Here is a 16166-nt window from a genome sequence, read left to right on the forward strand (position 1 = left end):
ACTGTATGTAGCTAAAATTTCAACCTCTTAAATATTTGGAAAGGTCAGTTTTGATGTGATAAATTATAATTTTGGCAATTCCTGTTGTACAGCTGTTCTCAGGAAATATAATACTGCTGGTACGGCAAACAACATATTTAATTGGATTCTCTCAAGTTTTTCTTGTAAAAAAATCTTTCAGAAAATGATCAAATGTCCTGAGTGAATACAGCTTTTTCCTGCTGGCTTAAGTGATATTTTTGATTAGTAAGTGGTTAATATCTACTGCTGAATAAATGCCTGCCTGGAACCAAGGACACCCTGGCTCTATAGAGCAAAGGCACCGAGGAATGGGTGCCTGAAGAGAAACTCCCAATTAAAAATATGTTTGCAAAGAACAGTTGCATGGTAAAATGTACTCTATGTTATGTTCAGCAAAACACAAACAACCTAGAGATAAGTTGTGTGGACATATCCACAGTCTTATAAACACAAATGTATACACAAAACAATCTTTAAAAAGACATATATTAAATTTAGGTTTAACCACACGAATTTGCTGAGTGAGGAGGTCAACAAGCCTATTAGCAGCAATTTCGTACACTTCAACTTGCAGATCACAATGTTAATAGTGTTTACAACTTGCGGATTGATAATAATAGTTGTTTATTTGTTTATTTAAGGTTCTTTCATTTATTTTCCAAACTGTTCCTAACTAGCCATCATTGGTTTTAAATAACACTATTTTTTAAACAAAGATAGAGGCAAAAGTATGTTGAGAGATTAGGTTGCTTACTGGAGAGGAAGAAGTAGAAGGAAGGCACTGAGCTCTGATTTCAAAGTCATGTTCAAAAGTTATATAGAAAGCGGAACATCTCACTAGAAGAGTGGCATGTAAGAAAGTACCCTGGCTGAACCGAGTTTTAGGAAGAAACACCCGCCGCATTCAGTGTTAAAGACTGCCCTCCTTTTGGGTCCGAGTCATGGAACAGAAGGGTGACATCACTTACATCCAGGATGAGGCACTATGATAATGGAGATATTGGGGTGACATCAATTACACCTGGGATGAGGCACTATGATGATGGAGATCACTGGATTATTGATGTAGTAACATTCTTCTTTGTCACTTAAGATATTTTCCCTCTATTTGTGAGTATACAGATGAAGTTCCTACAAATATCTATCAAAGTCGTATAGTTGTTTATTGCTTGTGTTTATGGTTGAACAATGAATGCATTCTAATAACCAAAGCTACTGCCTGGTCTTCCTAAAACAGAAGCACTCTGGAGGATTCCTACCATCCCCCAGTCCCCATGCCAGATGACCAAAGGAAGTGTCACTTCTCCCACTTGGTGGGAGCCCCAGGGCTGTACAACGGAAGGAGTTTTTCCCACCCGATTTCTAGCTGATTACATGGAAGTACCTGTGTCTTCTCTAAGAAAAAGCTGCTTGGATCTTAGATCTAAGTGATTCTCAGTTCTTATAAAATAGAGATGCTCACCTTACATAAGTTTTTGAAAGCATGAAATAAAGTAGCATACATAAAGTGTAGAGCAAATGTCTGGGACATAGAAAGTGTCCAGGAACCAGAAGTTACTATTTTTATATGACGAGAATGTGCCCAAAGGGTGGCTAGCACTAATATGCTTTTTCAAAGCCTGACCTCCCGCATCCTTTTTCTTCAGGGTATCTGCCCCACCTGCAAGCTCCATACCTGGCTTATTTGAAAGGCTATATGCTTTTTATTTGAGTATAATACCTTTGTATTCCATTTTCCTTTTATAAATTCCAACAATCCTACTGTGTATAAAATAAGCATTACTTTGAAACACATTTCCTGATTTTTTGGCAATTAGACACTCATCTTCTGGGATTGAAAAATACTCTAAATGTATATATATCTGCAATCCATCAAATCATTCCCACCTTTTGTGTAAATTAAAGCACACTGTTGTCCTTAAACCATATATAATATCAGCTATCCTGAAAAAATGTGTTTTGTTGGATAAGATAAAAGCTAGGTTATTTAATTAGCTAAAAGCAGCAAACATCATTGGAAATCTGAGTTCCAAGGAAAGAATGGAGTTAGGAACTTACGTCCATTTTTCCTGGGCCCAGCATAAACCTATTTGGTAAATAAGCGTGAAAATTCTAACCATTATGTCCATGTCCTCCAAGTAAGACCTGACAACCATTATCCACATCAGACACATAATATTAGTAATGAATCCTTAAACGAGGATTCTAATTTAAAATTTCATATTATATGTGCCATCGCCCATTTGGATCTTTGGGTTGTTCTCTTAGTAATACGATGTAACTGACGTTTTTATTTGTTTGGTTCTAAGGGACTGATTTGATTGTAAATATTTTAAAAATAAGCAGCCACTTTCCTACCTTCTGTATTTTTCAGAAGTCACACTCTCTGATTAATTTTTGAGAAATGTAACTAATCACTAACTCACAAAACTTGGTCTCTAGGAAAGCACAGGCAGGATACAGGAATATCTGAATTACCCTGCTCTTTTGTTTTTCTCTTAAATGCGAGCTTGTATCCTTTTAAAATTTGTTATTATTATTATTATTATTATTAGAGACACGGTCTCATTCTGTCACCCAGGCTTGAGTGCAGGGATGCAAACATAGCTCACTGTAGCTTCAAACTCCCATGCTCAAGAGATCCTCTAGCCTCAGCCTCTCAAGTAGCTGGGGCTGCAGGTAAACACCACCACACTCAGCTAATTGTTTTATTTATTTTATTTTTTTTGTAGAGAGGGGTATTTCACTATGTTGTTGAGGCTGGTCTCAAACTCTTGGCCTTAAGCAATCCTCCTGCTTTGGCCTCCCAAAGTGCTGGGATTACAAGTGTAAGCCACTGTGCCCAGCCCATCCTTCTTGATCACTGCTGTCAGCACTTTACATCTCTGATTAATGACTGGAGTCATTACTGTGGGTTGAGTGTATGTGAGAGGAAACAGAGACACAGAAGGTGAAAAAGAGAGTAAGTCAGAATGAGACAGATAAATAGAATAAGAAACACACACATGCAGAGGGAAGACTGCCGGGGGGAGAGACAAAGACAGGTACACATACACAGATACACAATGACAGATATTTGTTTTACTTCTCCCAAAGCACTTACCCTATGGAGCCTTTGCTTCCACTCCCCTTGTACCTGCAGACCTTTCATCATCTGACATTTAGGCTTCTCCTTTTTGTCTGTGTGTCTGGGATGCCGACTATGAATTCTGCTTCATTATGTGGTACTTGAGATTGGGACAGGTTTCAAATACACACGTTGTGTGAGCATCATTTTTCTATAACTACAAACCCTATATTTAAATATGCATATAGATGTAACATTGTTTTTATTCTTTTCTTTAAAGAAATCACATATTGCAGTTTGCTGCTCTGAAGTTACTTGTTCTGCTCCAAGTCACTAGTCATTTGTTGAAGATAAGCTCTAACAAGGCAGAAACAACCTTAAGGATGATCAAATGTTTGGCCTTTGCTTGTGCACACCCTACATGCAATCTGTTCTTGGTTTAGCAAAATCTTGGGCTTTGTGAAACATCACATCATCTCTTCACTTCGCTGCTTAGGTCCTCCTAAAAGTGCTGGGAGAGCCATATGGAAAATGATGAGGGGCATCCCAAATCACATCTGCCCCATTTGCCATATAGTTTTCGGCAGCAGTCTCCTAATCTTAGGGCCAACAAAGAAAAATAGCATACACAGTCAGCGTTTACTTAATGCCAGGCAGTTTTCATTAATTACCTCATGAAATTCTTAGAATAACTCCATAGTTAGGGGAGTATTCTTATCATCCTGTAATTGAGAAGGGGAAACTGAAGTCTGAAAAATTTAAGGAGCTTCCTCAAGATGGCCCCATTAGCAAACCAGCAGTGGTAGTGTGTGAACCTGGGCTGTCCAGCTCCAGAGCTGGAGCTCCTGATCAATACGCAGTTCTACGCAGCTGTTTGGTGAGTCCATCCCACCTCACTTCAGAAGGACATACACAGTTGAGAGGAAGCTCCTGTAAGAACTGTGATATGATGCTCAGCATCCTTTTAGGTGCATGTCTGCAGGGAATGGGAAAGAAAGCCTGGAGAAGAAAACTAGCAATTCACTGCTTCTTGGAGTGCAGGAATGCTACCCTGTCCAAGTTGACATTTCTCAGTGCTTAGTGAAAAGTGAGGTTGGCAAGCAGTGAGAACAGGCCAGTGTCTATTTATCTGTGGATTTGATTGCTTTTTTTCTCATCTGTCTGAAGAGGAGGGCATGCAATTCACAGAACAGGGAGAAATATTTTCTGATTTAAGGAAAAGCTTAAATTGTAAAGAACCCTTTGCAAAACTCAGAATGTCCTGAAATCCTTGGTTTATGGAGGTGACAATTCAGTAAACAAAAATGCACATTTCAGCTATATAGCAGTTAATAAAAATACCTAAGAAAAATTAAGCAAAAACTGGTTAAATATATGATATTTGTCTTGTGATATATTAATTAAAATAAAAATTAAAAGTATGGCACATGTCATGTAAGACTCTTCCTTTTAAGAAGATTGGAGCAACAGAAATTGTGATTGCCCCTTTGAAATGATGAAATGCTGAGATCTAACAAAAAAAGGCGTGGTGCTTCCATCCCTGAATATCTTTAAGCAGAGAAAGAAAAGAGATTGCCAGATTCATGGGGAGATGAGAAAGCAGAGAGCTAGATTAAAGGCAGAGCAACCTGAGCTCCCCAGCTCTGTGATCCAGCAGTTATTTTATGAATGAGTCTATGTACATAAACTCATTTACATAAGTTAGAATCATATATACTGTAGTTAGAATTATTAAAATCTATTAAAATTGTCTTATTCACTTCATTTTTTTGTCAGTATCAGAAACTTCTTAATTATAACATTGGTAATATGCTTTTGGTGTCTGAATTGTCATGTTATAGAAATTTGTCCACATCATCATGCAATGATTCCATTGTTCAGCGAAAAATGACTCCAATTAGGTTTTCTATTAGATGCAATAAAACATGTCACTTGCGGCTGGGTGCGGTGGCTCATGCCTGTAATCCCAGCACTTTGGGAGGCCAAGGCAGGCGGATCACGAGGTCAGGAGATCAAGACCATTCTGGCTAACATGGTGAAACCCCATCTCTACTAAAAATAAAAAAGTTAGCCGGGCATGGTGACGCATGCCTGTAATCCCAGCTACTTAGGAGGTGGAGGTGGGAGAATCCCTTGAACCAGGGAGTTGGAGGTTGCAGTGAGCCAAGATCGCGCCACAGCACTCTAGCCTGGAAACAGAGTGAGACTCCGTCTCAAAAAAAAAAAAGAAAAAAAAAAAAAGTCACTTGCAAACCTTGGATTTGGTCAGTGTTTAATAGATTGTCTGTTGACAAAATATTATACTTTTGAAAGTCATGCTATAAAAATGAGCATATCAGAGTGTATCACATTTAATGACTATAATCGAGAAGGACTCAGTTTACAATTTTTAGATGTTTCCAGTAAGATTAACTTTATTTTATTTCATCCCATTATATTCATTTTGGCAGTTTCATTGTTCAGAAAGGGAAATAAAGTTACAGCTCAAATTTATTTATTTATTTGTACAAAGGTTCATTGGAGGAGGAAAATTAAGGCATGATTTATAATTTGTTGCTAAAAAATTCATTACTGTTCAGGGAATTTCTTTTTTTTTTTATTATTTTTGAGACTGAGTCTTGCTCTGTCACCGAGCTGGAGTGCAGTGGTGCAATCTTGGCTCACTGCAACCTCTACCTCCCAGTTCAAGCAATTCTCCTGCCTCAGTCTCCCGAGTAGCTGGGATAACAGATGTGCACCACCACACCCAGGTAATTTTTGTATTTTTAGTAGAGACGGTGTTTCACCATGTTGGCCAGGATGGCCTCGATCTCTTGACCTCATGATCCGCCCCCCTCAGCCTCCCAAAGTGCTGGGATTACAGGCATGAGCCACAGCGCCTGGCCTAGGGCATTTCTTAAAAGAAAACATTTGAGTGTTTTACAAAAGCACAGAGGGTGGAGGCTAAAGTTAAGGAGGCTTGATGTGAACTCTACTCTGTCACATACTCATGACCTTGGGAAAGTGTCTTTCCTTGCTGTGCCTCCGTTTTCTCATTTTAAAAAGGGATCACAATACACACAAGCTGATGTGAGGACCAAATGGTTTAACGTAAAAGTGCTGTTCACTTTTAGCTATAATTGTGCCCACATGCAGCTACAATGTTTTGCATGTATATTTCAGATTAGGAGCAGCATTAGAGAGAACCCAATAACCCTGACATGAGAAATGGGACAGTAATGTATTGTTTAAAAAGAAATTATAATCAAATGTGAGACAGGTATTAAAAATAAGATGCATAAATTCTAGTATCACAGCTCATGAAGCATGAATAGTAATACTAGAACTGATTCATATTCTTGATTATTCTTTTAAGATTAATTTTAAAGGATAGTGAAGTTCAATTGGATGAATTTAGGGATAAAAAGGTGATTTAAACCACAAAAGATTGCCTGTTTTACAGTCCTTTTTTTTTTTTTTTTTTTTTTTGACAGAGTCTTGTTCTGCCGCCCAGGCTGGAGTGCAGTGGCGTGATCTCCACTCACTGCAAGCCCCGCCTCCCAGGTTCACGCCATTCTCCTGCCTCAGCCTCCTGAGTAGCTGGGACTACAGGCACCCACCACCACACCCGGCTAATTTTCTTGTATTTTTAGTAGAGACGGGGTTTCACCATGTTAGCCAGGATGGTCTCGATCTCCTGACCTCGTGATCCACCCACCTCGGCCTCCCAAAGTGCTGGGATTACAGGCTTGAGCCACTGTGCCCGGCCTATAGTACTTTTAACATATATTTACATGGCCTGTACCTAAATAGATATGAAGAATGATTACACTCTACAAGACAAACAGCCCAGTAGAAATATGGACAAAAGATTTCAACAGCCACTTCAATAAAGAACATATACAGATGCTAACTAAGTATATGAAAAGATGCTCAAGATCATGAGTCATTAGGGAAATGCTAAGTAAAACAAGTACCACTAGACATCCACTAAAATGACCACAATTGAAAATACTGACCATAACAAATATTAGCAAAGATGTAGGGGCAACTGGAATTGTCATCTGCTGCTGAAAATGTAAAACGCTATAACCATTTTGAAAAAAGAGTTCGGCAGTTTCCTAAAAATTTAAACATATACCTACCATACAACCAGACATTCTACTCCTTGGTATTTGCCTAAGAAATGACAGCCTTTTTCCACACATAGACATGTATGCAGATATTCACAGCAGATTTACTTCAACAACCCAACATTGGAAAAAAGCCAACTGTCTATGGAGGTGACTGGATAAACAAATAGTGGCATATAGGCATAATGGAGTAGTACTAAGCAAGAAAAGGAAATAAACTATTGGCAGACACAAAAGTATACATAAATCTCAAAATAATTTTGCTGAGTGAAAGAAGCCAGATCAAAAAAGAGTACAGTTTTTATCATCCTATTCATTTAAAATTCTTGAAAATGCCAACTAATCTATACTGACAGAAAGCATATCTATGGTTGCCTGGTGATGGGAAATGACGGTGGGAGGTAGAAGGGAGGGATTACAAAGGATTGCAAAGACATGACAATGTATTACAAAGTGTGGAACACACTCATCATCTTGCTTTTGTTGATGATTTTCTCATGTGTATACATATGTCAAAACTTCAAATTGTACACTTTAATATGTGCAGTATATAGTATATCAATTACGTCTTAGTAAAGGTTAAAAAAGCCATAAATCAACTCTGTGTTTTGATTTATAGTATTTTCAAAAACCTGCAATGTATGCAAACAGAAAATTAAAAAAAAATGGGGATCTGTACCAAAAATGATTTGAGATTGAATTGTTATATATAATACGTTTAATCTATTTGTGAAGTTAAAATTCTTCCTGGAGCAAACATTCTGTCTAATAGTTTTATATTTAAAACTGTTGTCTTGCTGAAACTTGCCATTTTTTCTCCAGAGTTAAGTAATGGAACCCACAAATGTTGACCTTCGTTCGTGTTCCTGTGCTGCTGGCTCGGCAGCGCCATTGTCATTCTATGGCACTTGCAAGGTGGTGCTCAAAGATACGAAATGTTCTAAGACACAGAATTACCAAGGCTTATTGTTTTGTGGATTTGACAATTGTAGCTATGGCACTTCCTTCTATGTAAAAGTACTCATGTTGCTTATTTTAGGACATACAAAAAAAAAGAGATGAAAATATCTAGGAGGAAATATCCTTGCAAACAAGAATTTTCTCAGAACAGCTCTTTTTAGAAATTCTAATTTATTAAAACCCACAAAAATAAACTTAACAATAAGTATGTGGGGAACATTCTCGAAAGCAAAGCAACCTTTGAACAACGAGGGAGACATATGTGATAAACAGACAAGGACTCAGATGGCAGAATACTTGGGCTGCATCCTACACCTACCATGGTGCTTGTACAGAAATCTCAGCCAATGAGAAAGGAATTTGATTTATTTATAACTAAATGATTTCAAAATACAATTAGACATAAACTTTAAAATGTAACTATAACAAAAATTATATTTAACATTGGATATAGTGCAATTTTTTACATTTATTATGATATAGGGTGGAGCCTATACAAATAAAGGTAGTTAGAACCTCATGAAGTATGAAAACAACTTTGCTATTAATAAATACTTGGGCATTGCTTCAAGTGAAAAGACGCCTTCCTTTTAAAATACATAAACTCCTGAGGCAATGAGTAGTTGCCCAGTGAAAGCTTTCTCTAATTCTAAATGCAAACAAATAATGCATACCTATGTCACAATCATAAAACAGAATGCAGAACACAAAATATAAAACATTTTTCAATATTAAGTGAATAGAAGCAAAGAAACAAGCATTGCAATGTTAAAGTATTACAGCCCACCTGCATTAAAAAAAGACTTCAAATAAATCTGAGGCATGTTAGATTTGGGATATTTTTCAGGTGAAATAACAAATTCCAAAATTAATGTGTGATATACACACATAACATAAAATAGAATGGTTGATTTTACTAAGCCTTTTTTTTAGTTTGAGCTTTTCATATTAATAGTATTTTGGTGAGATAAATAATTTACATGTAAAAAAACTCCCATGAGAAAGAAAAGGCCTAGTAAGGGTTTGTTTATTTTTTTTAACTTGCAAACATTCCAAATTATTGAAGAAACTGACCCTATAATTAATTTCAGTCTCGTAAGCACGTTTTTATTCCCTAGGGACATAAAAACAAGAAATCCAGGCAACCTCCAAACTAAGAAACAGTTGTTGTTTCAACAGGATGCCTATGCATTTGTTAAAGGGAATTTGACAACTCTTTTTTTTAACATTAAAAAAGAATAACATTTTTTTTGTGCAGTTGCCATATGCTAGGCTTTATTCTAAGCACCTTAAATGTATTAACTCATTTCTCACAACAATCTTATGCAGGTACTACTACTATTCTCCTTATGTAGATGAGATAAGGTACTGAGTCATTAAGTGAATGCTGCAGGGAAAGAATGGGGTTAGCCTGTGGGAATGCCCACAACAGATGAACTTGTATAAATACTCTTCTGAGGTGGAAATTTTTTTGTCGCTTTAGAAAAACAAACAACAAACAAAAAAAAATCACACGTTTTCACTGAAATGAAATTAAATGACTTTCACTTAAATACATTTCACTTAAATGAAACCTCAGCAGTAAGAGGGTATTGAAGGCCACAGGGGTAAGAATAAGAAGCCAGAACACATCCTTAGAGGAGAAAGGGGACATAAGCCCCCTTTCAGGGCTTAAGTCTTGGGTGCTGCCTGGTTTGTATGTGGTGATAACGTTTTTGGATGGCCTTAGGAGAATTTTGGGTGCACAGAAGAGACCATTTAGAAGTTTATGTTAGAATTTAAAGTTAATTTTCAAGTCATTAAAGTTACAAATCAAAAACACAGCTCCCTTAGGCTTTTTATTTAGCCTACACCATCTTACGAATCTGGTAATTTTGACAATCAACTTAGAGTACCAGGACTCAGGGCTTTAGGTTTCAGGATCTCTTCGCAGTCTTAAAAATTATTGGGGCAACACAGAGCTGTTCTTTATGTAAATTAAACCTACCATATTAGTAATTAAAACTAGAAATCTACGGTCAGGCGCGATGGCTCACGCCTATAATCCCAGCACTTTGGGAGGCCAAGGCGGGCAGATCACAAGGTCAGGAGATTGAGACCAGCCTGGCCAACATAGTGAAACCTTGTCTCTACTAAAAATACAAAAATAAGCCGGACGTGCTGGTGGGTGCCTGTAGTCCCAGCTACTCGGGAGGCTGAGGCAGGAGAATGGCATGAACCCAGGAGGCGGAGGTAGCAGTGAGCCGAGATTGCGCCACTGCAGTCCAGCCTGGGCAACAGAGTGAGATTCTTTCCCCCCTGCACCCTCCCCCCAAAAAAACACACTAGAAATGAATGAAAAACATGTACTTAATTAAGTTAGAAATAATAATTCCATTAATATTAGCATAATTAAACAGTATCTTTTAATGAAAATAACACATATTCTAAGACAAAATTAGTAAAATGTGACATGATTTACATTTTTTGCAAATCTCTTCCATATCTGGCTTAATGAACAAACAGCTGGACTCTCTTCTCTGCTTCCGCACTCTGCGTACTACAATACTGCCCCTCATGAATCCTCTGGTCAAGTACACTGCACACTGAGAGAGTAAGAGCAAACAAGACCAATAGTCTCTTAGCAGTATTATGAAAATAGTTTTGACCATGGTAAACCGTGAAAAGACCCAGAGAACTCCCTTGGAAACTGAACCTAAAGTGACTTTGAATGATGTTTATTACCATTGATATGCATACACCTTTCTAAGTGTTATAAATGCCTGAATGAAAAACCTTCATTACCACTCAAGTAGTTCTCATATAGCTAATAAACTGACCTTATAAATGCCATAAACCTTAAGTTATCTTAAATATCTTGATGGAGGACACAGAGATTTTTGCTCAAAATTCCAACTTTAAATGAATGATATGGTTATACATTGTAAACTGGAATTATCAGACTGCAATTCTAATAGGATTAGAATTTTAAAATTCTTTTAAAATTACATCTGTAATTTTCAAACATAAACACATTCTCCTTAAAACAAAAACATTATATTATGATCATGATTCTTTTAAACATTTCTGTACAGTCATGCTTTGCTTAATGATGAGGATCTAGTCTAAGAAATGTGCTATTAGGTGATTTCCTCTTTATGGGAACATTGTAGAATGTATTTATGCAAACCTAGATGGTGTAGCTTACTACACACCTTGGCGATATGGTATAGCCTGTTGCTCCTGGGCTAATCTGTACAGTATGTTACTGTACTGAATACTGTAGGCAGTTGTTACACAATAGTAAGTATTAGTGCATCTAAACATATAAAAGATACAGTAAAAATACCATGTTATAATCTTATGGAACCACTATTACATGCACTGTCCCTCATTGATGGAAATGTCAGTATGTGGCACATAACTGTATTTATAATGTTAGCTCTCTGAAGCTTGGATAGTTTGTGTGGCTCTTCCTAGCAATCAGTGTAACTCAATCCTTACATGACTTCATGAAATATGTAATTCATCTTTACTTCATAAAAATAATATTGAATCAAATTTCTCTATTAAAATTGCAGTTACTAAATGGGGCAGTTTGATTGACAATAAAGAAACCTTCAATGAAAGGAACCCATGAAAGTTGTAGGTTTGCATGGCAAAAACTAATAATAAATAAATAAAAATAAAACAAATGAACCCCAATAAGCATTGATTAAGAAAGTAAAATGGAGAAAACTTACTCTGAAATTAAACAACCAAGAAATACAGTGAACAATCTTCAAAAAGTATAGAAGTTCTAAAATATCGGTTAGCACGCTTCTTTCCCCCATTGTACCACTTCAGAAGAAAACTATCTGCAATGGCTGCAAATCCCTAGATTAAGGAAACAATGAAAATATCTAAAAGTTCTCAGGTTGGAATGCATCAGATGTCATCTGTGTTGAGATCTATTTCTCTTGGATTATTTGCAAGCCACAGAAAATGATGCCAGCCTCTAGAGATCCAGGGTCTGTCCATTACGGAGGGCAGTTGCCACCCAACACACTGAGTAATCAGGGCAAAGAAAGCCAGCAGAGATTCACTTGTCTCTGGACGTAAATCTCAGAGAAGTAAGTATATCGCTAGACATACAGTGGGATACTATAGACAATCTTTCCATTTCTCAATAATTTCAGTCATAAACTAAAAGAGGTGAGAATGTGCTCAAGAATTTATCTAGCCCAGGAAGCATAAGAGAGGGACATAAAATTAGTGAAATGATTGAATATTACGGCAATACTCTAAGTTGTATTTAGAGAGCTTTTTTTTTTTCAGATTGTCAGTTAAAAAAAAAACCCAGTTTCCCAGATGTGCTAAGAATTTTCTAATCCATTTAAAGTTTTATTACATTTCCAACTTAATAAATGTTACTCTTAAAGTGTAAGTAATCACCACCTTTAACTTAAGGAACACAAAAAACACAGACATGAGTATGTTTAATCCAGCATCTGCATCTCAAAGAACAACAAAGAAGAAGATGTTTAATTCAAAGAAAAATGATTTACACAAGGAAACTTTTTTTAATGTATTTTAATTTGTAAATACACATTTTATGAATCCCCTTCATTTTTACTAATATATTACTGAGCATTTCATGGTTCTTATCTAACTTCATCTTTAACTGCATGTCTGAAAACTGATAATAGTAGTAAAGAAAACAAAATAGAACTTGGACCATAATTTGCTATCTTCAAATATTAGGAGTAGGAAATGACTAAGCTACATAAAATTAATTATAGTAATAATCTTTACCACAAACAGAACTTAATGCAAGACTAATTTTTATTGTAAAACTTATCATACCTGTAAACTGTCCATAATGTGTGTGCATTTATTAACACCCACGCACTCATGACTCAGCTTAGAAATACCTTGGAAGTACCCTGTGAGCGAATCATATAAGGTTAGTTTTCATGAAATATTTAATATTTCCTCTGGTAAAGCAAAGGATTGGTTTTTAGATCCAGGTAGAAAAAGCAAAAAGAAAAATAGAAGCCCCTGGCTATAAAACCATGAGACCTCGACCTCATTGGCTTTGTCTATACATTCTTACTTAGTTTGAGAGCAACCTTCCTTCCAAATGCTAACGGAACACCATCCCCAGGTGAGAACAAGTAGATGAGGAGTCCCTAATTAGCATGCACTTACTTTATCCAAGGCCACAGAATCCGTGACCTTGCCTATCACTGAATGGTATTGGTGATAGCACCTGTTCAGAAAAACTTAGATATTTTTTAAATAGTAGCTTTATTGTTTATTCTTGCTTTATCTACCTATTCCAAAAAGCTAACTTGTCTATGTTCTCACCTTTAATTGTAAGGACTCTACAAAAAAATTTGAGATGAAAAATAAAAAATATGATACTTAAAAAAAACAAAACCTATTATCCTATTGTGATAAGGAACTGACACATACTACAACATGGATGAACCTTGAGACAATCTGCTAAGTGAAAATGAGCTGGTCACTAAAATACAAATATTGTATGTTTCCACTTATATGAAGTATCTAGAGCAGTTGAACTCTTAGAAACAGAAAGTGGAATGGTGGTTGCCAGAGGCTGGGGGAAGGAGGAATTGGGGAAATGAGTTTAATGGGTACAGAGTACCAGTTTTGCCACATGAAAAAGGTCTGGAGACTGGTTGCACAACAACAGTGTACTTAGTAACATTACTGAACAACAGTGTACTTAATAACATTACTGCTATACAACAACAATGTACTTAATAACATTACTGAACTGTACACTTGTACACTTAGAAATTGTTAATATGGAAAATATTATGTTATCTGTTTTTACCATAATCAAAAAAATTTTAAAGAATTCTCTATATTATAAATATAAATTTGAAAAAGCAAAGTTTATAAACACACATGCAACATTTCTGATAATTCAATGACGGATGAACATTCCTTACACTATTACTGCAAATAATGCTACACAAAAAACTTTTGTGTAGATGCTTAGTAAAGTGTTTCTAGCCCTACATAGGAACAACTTCCAACAGGCTTTGTAAATAATTACTTGCACATTGAACTTAATGAAACAAACATGTATTAGGTGCCTAATATCTGTTTGTTATTTAAAATGCTACATTTTATTAACAGTTATTTCAGTTTTTTGAGTTTAAGATGGACTTTAAAGGGCAGATAGTTAATTTATTTTCCCTTACCAAAATGCATCACTAATGAAAATCCCATGTGAATTCAACATTTCACTCTCCCAGTTATTTCCTTTTCTTACCAAAATTCATAATCTTAAATGGATACTTCATCTATAACAATACCTAAAATTGTCCATGTTTCTTGCTAGAATGAATTTTTATTACTCGGGAGGCTGAGGCGGAAGACAGGCGTGAACCTGGGAGGCAGAGCTTGCAGTGAGCCAAGATCGTGCCCCTGCACTACAGCCTGGGAGACAGAGCGAAACTGTGTCTCAAAAAACAAAATTTTATATACATATATATATATATATATATATATATACATACACACACACATATGTATATATGTATGTGTACATATATGTGTGCATATATGTATATATATGTGTATATATAGATATAATTTTAAAGTCAGAAGTGGCTCCTCTTAGTAAAAATATGATTAAAAAAACAGGATCAATTTATTGACATTATGGGCACTTATAAAGTCAAGGTATTGTGAGATGAAAGAAGGAGGCAGTATCGAAGCTTTAAACTGAAGACTATTGTGGTGGAAAACAGTTATTGCACCACTAGGAACAAAGCGATATTTTTCAAATTTATATAAAAAGCACAGAAACAGAAAATAATGAAAAGGACAAAAGTGTCTAAATAACAACTATAAGAGCAGCCACAGAAGCAGAGCAAGAGCCACCATTTATCCGTTTGTTGAGCACTTATTATATTAGATATTTTATTTATCTCTTGTATTTAATCATCACAAAAAGTTTGTCAGAGTATTTCCTACCATTTTAAAAAATATGAAGACTAAAGGTTCAGAGTGGTTAATTTGTTCATTGCTACACTGTTGGTACCCATAAGCCTTTTTTTTTTCTAATGGGTCTTAAGACCATAAAACTCTAATAGGCCCACATTTTCTCTAAAACGCATTTCCTTTATCTGACTCTAACCTCATTCCCATTTATTTCCCATTTTATGTCTCAATAAGCTCTGCCAGATTTTCATGCATATTGACATTTCCATTAAGAAAATACAGCTTAAAAACCATTTCCATCACAGTGGATGAGTTAGGTCAAAAAAATTATTTGCTTGTTTTATGGATCAGGAAACAACCCAACATTGCCATTACTCACATCACCATCACTCACATTCTGTGCCTCTTTCAAACCTCCCATCCATCACCAAACAGCACAGATCTCAACAAAGTAACTGGAGAAGACACAAGATTTGAGAATGGAACTGGCTGAAATGAAGCTTCTAGCATGAGATTTACTCCCTTAGGATAATTAATACATTTCCTGAAATGTGAGGATCCACTTAAGAAGTTATATAATCCTCTCCACTGGATTCCTACAAATAATATTTCAAATGAGGGAGATGATTCCTGACTTCTATCATTAAGCTTTAAAATTACTCCCCCTGCCCCACATACTTTTAATCAAGGGGTTTAAAAATCTCAAATGGACTTTGTTGCACTATATGGAGAAAACACATTATCATTTAAGCTATGCTCAGAGACTGATGTTAAATAACAGACAGTGAATAGAGAGAAATGAGGAATGAATGAAAGAAAGAATGCATGCAATGTGAAAGTAAAGAGGAAGGAAGGAAGGAAAGAAAAGGAAGGAAGGAAAAGAAGAAAAAGGAAGGAAGGAAAGAAGGAGGGAGGGAGGGAAGGAGGGAGGGAAGAAGGAAGGAGGAAGGAAGGGGAGGAAAGGGAGAAGAAAGGAAGGAAGGGAGAGAGGGAAGGAGGGAGAGAAATACTTCTTTGATATATTTATAGGTTGTTGCACATGTGAGTCAATTCCTATTTCTCAAGCT

At 36.1% G+C, this 16166-nt stretch overlaps 1 protein-coding gene and 1 long non-coding RNA gene across 2 annotated transcripts in view; one reads left to right on the top strand and one right to left on the bottom strand.

The window, feature by feature from the left end:
- Positions 1-16166, bottom strand: part of LOC134807953 (uncharacterized) — a 242034-nt gene that overhangs the window by 13284 nt on the left and 212584 nt on the right. The gene's annotated exons all lie outside the window — the stretch shown is intronic.
- The window catches only part of LOC107970713 (uncharacterized), a 37096-nt gene that overhangs the window by 10948 nt on the left and 9982 nt on the right, over positions 1-16166 (top strand). The window lies entirely within an intron of this gene.

The sequence above is a fragment of the Pan troglodytes genome, chromosome 1 (genome assembly GCF_028858775.2).
Source record: "Pan troglodytes isolate AG18354 chromosome 1, NHGRI_mPanTro3-v2.0_pri, whole genome shotgun sequence".
NCBI lineage: Eukaryota > Metazoa > Chordata > Mammalia > Primates > Hominidae > Pan > Pan troglodytes.